The sequence below is a fragment of the Peromyscus californicus genome, unplaced genomic scaffold, assembly GCF_007827085.1.
Source record: "Peromyscus californicus insignis strain IS unplaced genomic scaffold, ASM782708v3 Scaffold_13__1_contigs__length_99412109, whole genome shotgun sequence".
In the NCBI taxonomy this organism is placed as follows: domain Eukaryota; kingdom Metazoa; phylum Chordata; class Mammalia; order Rodentia; family Cricetidae; genus Peromyscus; species Peromyscus californicus.
The window spans coordinates 26,515,645-26,528,154 of NW_026294424.1; the positions used below are offsets into that span (position 1 = coordinate 26,515,645).

A 12,510-nucleotide genomic window follows, 5' to 3' on the forward strand; every position below is an offset into this window, starting at 1 on the left:
GGTGGTGGCGCACGCCTTTAATCCCAGCACTCGGGAGGCAGAGGCAGGAGGATCTCTGTGAGTTCGAGGCCAGCCTGGTCTACAAAGTGAGTTCCAGGAAAGGCGCAAAACTACAGAGAAACCCTGTCTCGAAAAACAAAAAAAAAAACAAAAAAAAAAAAGAGTAGAAATATACATACAGTTTAACAAAATTCACTTTAAATTTGTATCAATAAACCAAAATCTATACCAATGTAAAATATTTAAGATTAATAGTTTTTTTGGATGAAAGTAGATTCAATAATCTACCCTTTTATCCTATCATTTCTACATCCCCCCCTTTCTTTTTAGAACAAGATCCCTGAATCTAATTTCCTTTGTTGGGTTTTTTTCCTGACCATTACCCATAACAACTTGTATCCAACCCCACTTAAATGGTAATAAATATCCATAACCCATCTTTTGGGAATGTGAGCATAGTTCTCTACACTACTTTATGTTGATTAGGGTTGCTGGTAATCTTTGGGGGACCCTGAGAAAATTTAGGATTATGTTTAAACATTGGCTGTAGTAGTTTGTGAAGCTGGACCATCTCAGCCAGCAGCCTTGAAGCTGTTCTGGGTGAAAAACTCTGAGGAAACTGCAACAGAGACCCCCAGCTCCTAGCAGTGACCCCAAAGTCTACAGAGAAGATGATGGGGCACAGAAGAACTCCACCTGGAGCTTGTTTTAAATGTGGCAAAGCCAGCCACTGGGTAAAGGGCTGCCTTTCACCCTGCCTGCTGCCAGGACCCAAGCCATGGACAAGAAGAACACTGGGGACTCAATTGTCCCTTGTTGCTTTGGAAAAGAGTCTCTGCTTTTGTTCCCACAGAAAGCCAGAGGCTATGGATTTGTTCCAGATTAAGATACATCAGGTTTGACCAGCCAAGACCCCCTGAAAGGTCTCCGATGACACCATGGTCCAGATGATCCAGCATCCAGAATGGTTTGAAGGCATCTGGCTCAGACGATACACCCTCACGGACTATTCCATAATCCTAAAATTTTCTTTGTGTCCCCATAAGATACAGCACCCCCCTCCAGCAGGAAGTAGTAAGAGAAGCTACGCCCAAATTCCCAAATTATATGTAATTTTACTTTGTTAAGGTTAAAACCTTCCTTTTTGGAAAAAAAAAGGGGGGGGAAGTGCTGTGGGATGGTCTGTATGTCAAGTGTGTTGCTGATTGGTCAATAAATAAATCACTGATTGGCCAGTGGCTAGGCAGGAAATATAGGCAGGACAAGGAGGAGAATAAAGCTGGGAAGTGGAAAGCTGAGTGGGAGAGACACTGCCAGCTGCCGCCATGACAAGCAACATATGAAGATGCCGGTAAGCCATGAGCCACGTGGCAAGGTATAGATTAATGGAAATGGATTAATTTAAGCTATAAGAACAGTTAGCAAGAAGCCTGCCACAGCCATACATTTTGTAAGCAATATAAGTCTCTGTGTTTACTTGGTCAGGTCTGAGCGACTGTGGGACTGGCAGGTGACAGAGATTTATCCTGACTGTGGGCCAGGCAGGAAAACTCTAGCTACAGTCCCTCTTGTCTAGACAAGGTAGGTCGGTCTCCCCAAGTTCCTACTCCACAGAAAAGTCTGTTGCATTTTCCTGGCCTGGCAGCTGAAGACTGATGCTGCCCTGCAGCCTCTGCCCCTGACTAAATCAGGATGACTATGGAGGAACCTAGAGTGATTGTCCAGGTAGTCAGTAAGTCCCTGTCAGCTTGTCTGTACTTCCTGCTTACTTGAGTAAAGTTTAACCTTCTCAGATCTCTGATGGTGTTGATGACTAGGCTAGTGATAGCTTTGTCAGTTTAACAGCAGCAACCAAGGCGTCAGCTGCCTTCTTAGTTCTCTTCGCATGTAAAAATCAGGCCTCAGGCCTCACTTTCCTAGAAGTACTACTAGGTTTAGACACAGTTTACCTTGCTGTAAGACGCTAAGATAAACTCTCAAAATATATTTCAAAGTAACTCTTTACCATTCCTTTTTTTAAAAGAATGTGATTTACAATGACTGCTCTCAGTAACCAACCATCTGTGTCTCATGGTGATTGACTGGACAGAAAAAAGTGAAAAGTCTATGTAAGGTCTGAGGATATGAAAGCTTAAGTAAGTTGTAAGGATCTAAAGAAGTGTTTTAAGATATGTAAAGGCAAGTTATAAAGGTCTAAGAAAGTGTCTTAAGGTGTGTGAATGAAATTTGTAAAGGCATAAGAAAGTGATTTAAGATATATGTAAAAATAAAAAATATTTCAGACTTCTTTCCCTCTGTGGGCTATTGTTATATTAAGATTTCAAAAGCTCAGGGTTTTAACATCAATCAGCGGAGTTCTGATAAGTTACTAATCTACCTCTGGTAAGCATTGACTACTGTTATCATGGTCACAAGCTCAAGATTTTAAATTTCCTTTGGTTGTCTTCTAAGTAGAGCCTTAAAAGTACTTCTCATTGTGCTAAAAACATCTGTCTAACCCAGTCTTCTGGACAGAGGAAAGAGTGGTCATGCTTTTAATCCAAAAATCATTTTAGGTCCCCAAGCTTCTCCCATGACTCAAAGGCGTGAGTCTACTGCCTTTTTAACAATGTGGATTTCAGTACAGATTACAAGCAATGGTAATACTAACATGTCTAAAACTTATTGGTTTTTGTAAACTTAAAAAATTCTTTTGAGCTTCAGGGAATCTACTTGAATCCACCTCTCATGGGTCAAATGGACTCTGGACAAGTACTGTCAACCAATAACCTGTTTCCCCACCTGCCTATTCCACTTATTCCTGAGGTTGAGATCTCCCCAACTTTCCCTGATTTGGGGGACTCCTCCCCCTCAACTGCCAGGATGGTAGGCCTGGAAATTTCAAATGTACTCCTAAGATAAAAATTTTCCCAGGTCTGGAGAGATGACTCAAGGGTTAAGAGCACTGGCTAGTCTTCCAGAGGACTCGGTTCAATTCCCAGCACCCACGTTGCAGCTCAGAATTGTCTATATCTCCATTTCCAGGGTGTCTGCCACCCTCACACAGACACACATGCAGGCAAAATACCAATGTACATAAAATAAAAATAAATCATTAAAAAGTTCGCTTAAATTTCTTAACTTTACCTTCTCTTCCTCGTCTATCTGTCCCAACAGATTTCAAATCAACTGTAGACTGCTCCAGCAACTTACCAGCTTCAGGTGCTCCCTCAAATCTGCATCTAGAACATCCTCAAAGCAGCTAGTCACAGGTGGTCCAGCCTCAAAAATGCTGCCTACACTTCTCCAGCCCCAGATGGTCCTGAAGAGTCTGGACAAAGAGTGGAATAGTCTGCTCTTCCCAGACTTAGCCAGCATCCCAACTTTCTTGGGTCCCCAAAGATGCAATGCCCCCAGACAACAGTGCCTCCACTCCTGCCCCACCATCACCCCTTCCTATTTCCTCACCCTTTATAATAAATAAGAGTGGGGAGTGTTGGTAAACTGAGAACCATCACATTCCATGACCAAGTACCCTCAGCCCACCTGAGCAGCTCAGCCACAGCAGCCATGTCATTTCCACTGTTGCCAAGAGTCACGTACCCTTTATAAAGCCCACACCTTCACACCCTGCCCCTTCTCTTCATCCTTGCTCAGAGGCGGCCTTCAATAAAACCTAATAAATCTTTTGCATGAGATCTATTGCATGGTGTGATCAGTGTAGCATTCCTTAGCCCTCCGATCACCACAAAATCTTTTTTTTCTGATAAAAATGATACTTGATTATAATTTTTTGAAATCACAGAACTCCAGTCTAAATATCTCTCTCTCTCTCTCTCTCTCTCTCTCTCTCTCTCTCTCTCTCTCTCTCTCACACACACACACACACACACACACACACACACACACACACACACACACACTGGTCCTGGCTTCCATATCCCTCAAATTTGGCTAATGTGTGATGTATGCCTCAGGGAATTTTCCAGTTCAACTCACACTCAACTTGGAGTACCAGGCATCATAGGTCTTCTGGGTTTGCCCATACTTCAGTGATGGCAGCTGGTACATTTGCTGAAGAAATCATTTCTGCTGGCTCAGCACCCCAGTGCTGTGGGCACTGTGTGGTGGTACGCTAAAATATGGATCTGCATGCCACTTCCCGGCAGGCTTTGCCTCTCTTCTCTCTCACTGCTTTGCTGTGTCTTTACAGGGATTCCCTTAAACACTGCAATAAAGATGTGTCTCCTGGACAACAGGTGGCTCAGACCAGTACTAGTGCTCCATGTGAGGTCACCCAGCCTACAGACCAGTACCAGTGTTCCGTGTGAAGTCACCCAGCCTACAGACCAGTACCAGTGCTCCGTGTGAAGTCACTCAGCCTACAACTCTGGAGTTACAATTGAAAATAAATATTAATGGGGTTGGGGATTTAACTCAGTGGTAGAGCACTTGCCTAGCAAGTGCAAGGCCCTGGGTTCGGTCCTCAGCTCCGACCAAAAAATGAAACAAAATAAATATTATTTCTAAGTAAGGAAACAGATGACTTGCTGACTAAGAAAATGCTAGGTTCTTTCTAAAACTCACAGTCCACTCTGGACTTTTGTTTCATGATATAGTCAAGACAAAATGAGGCAGTGTCACTCCTACTACCGGCAAAGTGCCCCTGCCTGTCTCCCTCCACACAGAGAAGTGACTTCAGAGCCCAGTTGTCACATCTGTGGCTTGGGTCACCTGTGGTTCAGGTAACAAGTTCCTAAACTTGGTTAAGATCAACTGTGTAACCATGGCGCTAAGACGAGGGCCCTCACCTTGAGGATGAGAACATGACCCTTGGAAGAAGCTAAGGGCTGGGCTAGCTACCCTGAAACCAACAAGAGAGAACTTGTCAATATTGAAATCCGAGTCTCAAGTACCACCACTGTCTTCAAAACTCACAGACCCTTCTTCCAATCAGGAAATCATCACCAGGGGCCCTGGCCCGACTAACCCACTGATGGTCTTATTAGAAGCAGAGATGTTTCAGAAATAGGAAACGCATTTCCTGATGATGTCTGTTTCTAGGACAGACCACAGCCACAGAAACACTTTCCAGAGTCAGTGTGCTCAAATGTCTATCTCAGGAACAGAGGCAGCCAGCCTTCCTGAGGTACTGACGTATGTTCCGCCAAAAATATTTTTCTTTTCCTAGAGTTATAAGTTGTCTTCAAGTTCAACTACATGACACATCTGTTCTTTTCATCGGCAAAAAGAATGACTTAAAAAAAAAAACTCCGCCGGGCGGTGGTGGCGCACGCCTTTAATCCCAGCACTCGGGAGGCAGAGCCAGGCGGATCTCTGTGAGTTCGAGGCCAGCCTGGTCTCCAAAGCGAGTTCCAGGAAAGGCGCAAAGCTACACAGAGAAACCCTGTCTCGAAAAACCAAAAAAAAAAAAAAAAAAAAAAAAAAAAAAAAAAAAAAAAACTCCAAAATGAGTGATGTAGAATGAAGGTAGAATTTTGGTTGGTTGGTTTCTGTAATTCAGAACATAGACGAAATCAAAAGATCTGTAATGGTCTGCACATTTATGTCTTCCCAGGGTCCTTTGCTCAGCTCACATGAACTCATCAGAATCATTACCATCTTGATTTGAGGACATGTTCTCACCTTTCATTAGTGACGAGCAGCTCCTAAGTCCATCCATTTCCCTTTTATTCTTCATTTCTTCTTTCTCTCTCCTTTTCATTTCCTGAATCTGAGCTTGTTTCTCATTCCTCTCTTCACGGTCTCGACCTTCTTACTCTGCTGCTAGGTCGGGAAACTTCTCCGATTTGTTTTTTTTCTAATAGGTTCAAGATTTCATTCACTTTCTTCTCCACTGTCACAATTTTGACATCTTTCTGCCTGTGAAAGCCTATCTGCCCCACATCCACATCAGCTGTGTGTATACCACATTAACGTTGTTCATCTTGCATCCTTGAATGCTATTAGCCTTCACAAGGTAGGCACAGTCCATCAGAACCTCCTTTGGAATGTCTTCTATCATCTCTCCCTTTTGTTTTGTTTTTGGTTTTGTTTTTCGAGACAGGGTTTCTCTGTGTAGCTTTTCGCCTTTCCTGGAACTCACTCTGTAGCCCAGGCTGACCTCGAACTCACAGCGAGCCGCCTGCCTCTGCCTCCTGAGTGCGTGCACCATCCGGCTGTCTTTCCCTTTTGTAATCGAAGGTATACATGAGCCAAAGAGAGTTTGTCCACGTGAAACCAAATATCTTCAGGCCAGTCATACTTTATCAGCTCTTCATTTTCATATTTTTCCTTTCCTGTGTAGATAGCGTAAGTAGATGAGCTAACACTGCTGCTGGTGAAGTAGAACACCATGATCCTGACTGAAGAGTGGCGGCTCCTGCCCAAATCTCGAAGCTCCCACCACAAAATCTTAACACAAGGTTTCGTGTAGTCCAGGCTGGCCTAGAACTTATTATGTAGCAGAGCCTGTCCTTGAACTTCCAATCCTTCTGCCTACAGCTCCCAAGTGCTAGGCTTACAGGTGTGTGCCATCATGCTTGGCAAAAAACAAACAAACAAAAAAAACCCTCATTGTGTAACCTAATTTTGAAGTACCTGAAGAACATAAATTGTTAAAATTTAATGAATAAAAATGTACAGACTTGGGAGAGATAAAATTACTCACATCGTTCCTTTTCCATAGATAGGACTTTTTAAAAAAATTTTTTAAATGAATAGCAATCTAAGGGTGGTTTTCACATTTTTAAAGGGTTTAAAAATGGGCAAAGAAGAAGATGAGGCGGACATGTCTGTGTGTGCACAAGTGGATGGATCTGCCCTCTGCTGCAGGCCAGCTGCGGCCCTGGGGAAAGGTGGCTTTGCTTCCATCCCAGCACCAACTGACAAGAGTTACAGCCTCCAAGTTGCTATGTCGACAGGGAATTTAGCTCTTAAAAATAGGAGACTGTACTCAGGCATTTTCGGCGGGGGTGGGGTGGGGTGGGGGGTGAGTGGGGAGGGAGGTTGTTGGGATGGGGTGAGGAGAGATGATAAATTGATGGGTCACACCCAGCTGGTGACAGCTGTTCCATCAACTTTCTGGCAGCCTGAGGTGGGGAGGGGACAACACTCAGAAAAAAGAAGTATGAAAGGACAATTTCCATTCATGGATCAGGGACAGCTTAGTTTCCTCTGTTTTATTGTCTGGCCAAAGGAAAGTCCCCTACCTGCCAGTCCCCTGCAGTAAACAGACTTCAGAAACTGGCTGTCGTGATACAGGCTGCCTGCCTCAGAGGCTTTGGGTGGCATCGGGATCACACCGGGCCAGGCAGAAAGGTGGCCACTTTCCCTCATGCCTAGGTTGCCTTGAGAGTTCTGTCCTCTGGAGGCCACATGACGGAAACCGCCACCGCTACTACCCCTACCACTGGATCAAACTAAAAGTATCCGTCACAAGTTGGGTGTGGCGGCACCTGCCTGTAATCCAAGCACTGGGGAGGTAGAGGCAGGTGTATAAACTGGCCCAGCCCCTCCATGGTGTGACTGGGGGCAGATTTTATTGTAGATATGAGAGCGAGTACAGCCAGAGGCACCTGGAAGAGTCCCGAGCAGAGAGAGGAAGTGGGACACCTAACACGGCCAGCAGACTAGACCCGGTCCTGAAACAGGAGCAGAACAAAGAGAGACAGGAATATAGATGGGGAGGGGGATAAGAGAAAGGGAGAGGGGAGACAGAAAAGGAGAGGGAGAGAAACTGAGAGGGAAGACAAGGCGGGTGAGGAACCAAAGACGAGGAAGCATAGCCAAAACAGCGGGGTTATGAGGAGGCTGAATGCGGGGGAGGGAAGCCCGTGACCTGGAAGGCGTTTAGGGAGGGGAGGGAGTGAGAAGAGCCAGGAAGCCAGCATGGACTGGGAAATGTGTAACAGGTACTTGTGATACTGAGGGAGCCTGGAGGCCAGCATGTATGCTAACAAGCTCTACAGATAGCCATTTGTCCTTCTGTCAATAAGAGAAATGTCTCCTTTTGATAGAAAGGAACTGGCTTCACAAGTCCCGGATGAATGCTGGCTTTTGTCTAACTGCCGGAATTAGGGGAAATGGAATTTCCTTTGGATTGGACAACAGGAAGATCAGGAGCTCAAGGCCATCCTTGGCTATAGTGAACTCAAAGCCAGCAAAGGTTACATGAAACTTTGTTTCAAAATAAACAAATAAAAAAGTATATCAATAAAAATGTATCTTTAATATAAGTAGACCAATCAGCTACCATTTTATCCATTTGTCTGTCTGTCTATCGATCTATCTATCCATCCATCCATCCATCCATCCATCCATCCATCTATAATTAGGTGATACAATCTAGGGGTCTCTGCCAGTTAAAGAATTAAAAGGAAAACTCTGGAACACAGCAGGTAACAGCAGAGAAACCTCAAGCACTCACCTCAGGTAGAATCACTAGCTGAGGAAAAGCATTTACTGGGGGTGAGGAAGCACACACGTGCAGTAGACACACAGAGAAAAAGACCCTCTGCAAAACTGAAGGTCCAGTCTCTTCTTGAGGGCTGGGGAGTTTAATGCCTTGGAAGACTTTCCTCCCCTACTTTAGAGTTGGTCAGTTTAAAGACAGGTTGATTGGCCCAAGTCACCTGTTGGGTGACTTGTCCTGAAGAGGTCTTGAATTTGTTGAGCCAGTCCACAGCAGGGGCCTGCTAGGGGGCAGCAAAAAGCCTACAAGGCCTTTGTTTTAAGCTGCCAGGCTTCTGTCTCAAGTCAGGAGGATGAGGAAGGAGCTGGCCATCTTGATGATTTGATACCTTCATTACCTAGTGTCTTAGTTAGGGTTTCTATTGCTGTGAAGAGAAACTGTGACCACAGCAACTCTTATGAAGAAAAGCATGCAATTGGGGCTGGCTTACAGTTCAGAGGTTTAGTTCATCATCATCATGGTGGGAAGCATGGCAGGAACATGGCAGACATGGTACCTAAGAGTTCTACATACAGATCCAAAGGCAGCAAGAAGAGAGAGACATTGGGCCTGGCTTGAACATCTGAAACACCAAAGCCAATGACGCACCTCCTCCAACAAGGCCACTCCTTCTAATCCCTATCAAGTAGCACCACTCCCTAATGACCAAGCATTCAAATATACGAGTTTATGGGGACCATCCCTATTCAAACCACCACACCTCGTCATGGCCCCTCTCCTTACCTGTCTGCCTACCAGGGAGTCTGTTTAATTCTCAGTCTCTCACTAGGTAGCCCAGGCTGGTCTCTCTCTACTCCTGCCTCAGCCTCCCAAGTGCAGGTGTGCTGGCCACATCTGGCTTAATAAGTTGTATATGACATACAACCTACCTTAACTATTTTTAACCGTACAGTGCACTGGGTTAAGTTCAGAGTTATACAACTGTCCCCTCCTGTCCCCAGAACTTCTGAGTCACTGGACCTCTGTGCATCGCTTTCCATGCAGTTCCCTCCAACTCTTAGCCCTGGCAGCCACCTCTCTGTGTCTCCGTGCGCTTGACTAACTTAGGTAGCTCAGTTAAGGGAAGTCATACAATATTTCCTTTTTAGTACATGGCTTATTTCACTTCTAAAACCTTGGAGATCTAGCTGTGCTGCAGAGTTCGTCAGAATTTCTTTCCTTGGCTCTTGTTTGCAAGTCTATCTGGGGGGGTCAGGGTCTCACTATGTTACCCATGCTGATCCAGGTGATCTCCTGGGCTCACGTGATCCGTCTCAGCCATGCAAGTAGCTGGGACTCTAGATGCATGTGTCCAGGGCTGTCTTTCTTACAGTTCTTTGTAAAACACATGACATTTTGTATATCTCTGGGGAGATTTATCTCTGGGGAGATAGCTGCACTATCTCCACCTGTTGGCTACTGTGGCTATCACAGTGTGGACATTACCGTGCACAGCTGCTGCATGCCTGTCATCGGTCTTTGTAGTGATCAGGTTTACTTTTAAGAAGGAAACATGGGTAGAATGAGAGCCCAGACAGGCTCCTTGTCCTTCAGCCTCCACCATTTCAAGTCTTTCATGGGGCTGCTACAGCGCTCAGCTCCTGTGGCCTGTTGCCATGGGGCCAAGGCCCTGGGGTCTCTGGTCCTAGACCCACTTCACATTCTTCAGACTTGAGCATCATTGAGGCAAACTTTTCAGTTTTGATAGTCTTAGTTAGGTTTTTATTGCTGTGAAGAGACACCATGACCATGGCAAATCTTATAAAGAAAGCATTTAATTGTGGTGTCTCACTTACAGTTTCCGAGGTTCAGTCCATTATCATCATGATGGGAGCATGGTGGTGTATAGGCAGATGTAGCACTCTAGCCACGAGTGCTACATTTTGCAGGCAGCAGGAAGTCAACTGTCACATTGAGTGAAGCTTGAGAAAAAGACCTCAAAGCCGGCCCAACAATGACACACTTCCTCCAACAAGGCCACACCTCCTAATAGTGCCACACCCTTTGGGGGCCATTTTCTTTCAAACCACCACAAATACCAATACAATCTAGCATGACTTCAATGTATTTTCGTGCTAAAGGGCCCATTTTCCACCAGGAGCAGGGAACAGAAGGATTCAGTGCATATGTGTCCCTAAGTTTGGGAATGGGCACATTGCCTCTGTGGGCTCACTCTGGAAGAAGGGGGAGGAATTTTATTTCATGGATAGAGGATGCTTTTTCCTCTGAAGTGCACAGGGAGCTTTCAGAAATCTGAGGTCCCATCTCTTAATTTCCTTCCCAGCAGCCCAGGAGAGACGCTACTAACAGCGGGGAAATGAATCTAGATACGCCAAGCTCTTTGTCCATCAACTTTATTCCTCTATGACAAAATTCTCTCTATACACCTTCAGCTCTGTCCTGAGTCTCAGTTCCTCTCTTACCTACTTTTTCTGTCCTGAGTAGCCCCAGTAATAACTAAGGCCTTATGCTTTTGACCTCATTTTTGTCCTCTGTTCCTTAGTCCTCCATCTGTCCTTCCTGGCTCCTTACCCCTAAGTCTTCACTGTGGTTTGTCTTCCCAGCACACAGTGTTAACTTCCAGTAGACCCAAAGAGCATGGTTCCGCCGAGCAGGGGCCACCAAAGGTCAGTTCAGCATTAAGATCAAGAATGGAGGGGCCAAGGGATTGGGAGCACAGCTCCCACGTCACCCAGCAGCCTCCTAGCCAGCACCCTGCTCTGTCTGCTGATATAACTCAAAGGCAGGCTGAGGCCTCTTTTCTCTTGAGAACCACAGGAACCCTTGTTGCTCACTCTGCTCCTCCCAACACACCCGAAGGGTCCAAAGAAAGCAGGAATCTAAATGATGCTCCTCAGCCAATTTCTACCATTTTAAGGGGACAGACAAGTAGCTTTCCCTTTTCAAGGTCAATTTTTCCAACTCCTTCTTTCAAATCAAGTATCAGTTTCCAACTGGATGCTCAGAAAAACAAAGGCCTCCATTGGGCCTTTCTCCTTTTCTCCTTAGGAGGCAGGTGAACTACAGACGGCCAGATTTCCCTCCTTTGCACATCTCTCCAGAAACACTCTGCAGCAGGGGGCTTGCTTTTTCAAACAAGTGCCAAGCCCAGCTGTGAGGTTCTCTGCTGAGAGTGGGCACCGCTGGGCTGGGGTGGGCTTCGAGCCACGGCTCTAGAGAACCCATGGAAACCCTCCCAGCACTCGCTCCCTCTTCTCCTGTGGAGTAATCTGAACTGTGTCTCCCCAGAAACGGAAATGCCACTAAGATGATTCCCTAAGAGCCATCCCAGACACAGTTCAGTTTCCTCCTGGGAGCCTTCTAGCTGTTGACACTCCTGAGAGCACTCACCCTGGACCTCCACAGGCATGAGGCCCTGCTCAAAGATCACTTCCTCCAAGAAGTCTTCCATGGTTTTCTCCCTCGCCTGGAGAAAACTGAACACCCCTTTACCCCCCTGAAATGTTTGTATCCTCCTGAGCATCTGCGAGGTATTACAACGGGGTGATAAAGAGAGGCTCTCTGTCTCACAAACTCGCTTTGTTTTTAAGGAAGTGCTGGATCCAAAACTGTGTTTGAGAGAGCTCAGCAAATGTCTAGCTTAGGTCTCAGGACCCTTGGTCCTTCTCTATGCACCTTGAGAACTGTGAAGTAGTTGAGAGGGTTTGAGGGTTTCTTGTGGTGCTGTCCCTCAGAGCAGGAAGGGAAATGAAACTCAGGTGTCATTAGTGTCCCCTGGGGCCAAGGGAGCATGGTCTTCAGAGGTCCTGTCACTGTTCACTGCGGCTGAGGGCCTTGTGGACCAGGTCCAGACTCTCATCAGCCTGAGATGGCGAAAAGGACCCACTCAGTCAGAAAGAGGAGTGGTTGCCCTCCTCTGACGGCAGGGTATGGGGTGCAATGGAAAGCTTCCAGGGTTCTCACTGTGGGGACGTTTAAAACCCTGGTGACCTCAGCATAAAGGAAACAGGGTGTGAACTTCAGATTCTTGGGGCTACACTCTATGTGACAGCATACTGGAAAGCCCTGAGAACCCTCCCTTCACACACAGACACACACACACAGACACACACACACAC

The 12,510-nt window shown here is 46.0% G+C and overlaps 1 pseudogene; it reads right to left on the reverse strand.

Annotated features, from left to right (window-relative positions):
• Positions 1–5,462: 5,462 nt before the first annotated feature.
• On the reverse strand, positions 5,463–6,336 carry LOC128108850 (coiled-coil domain-containing protein 25-like; annotated as a pseudogene).
• Positions 6,337–12,510: the final 6,174 nt, after the last annotated feature.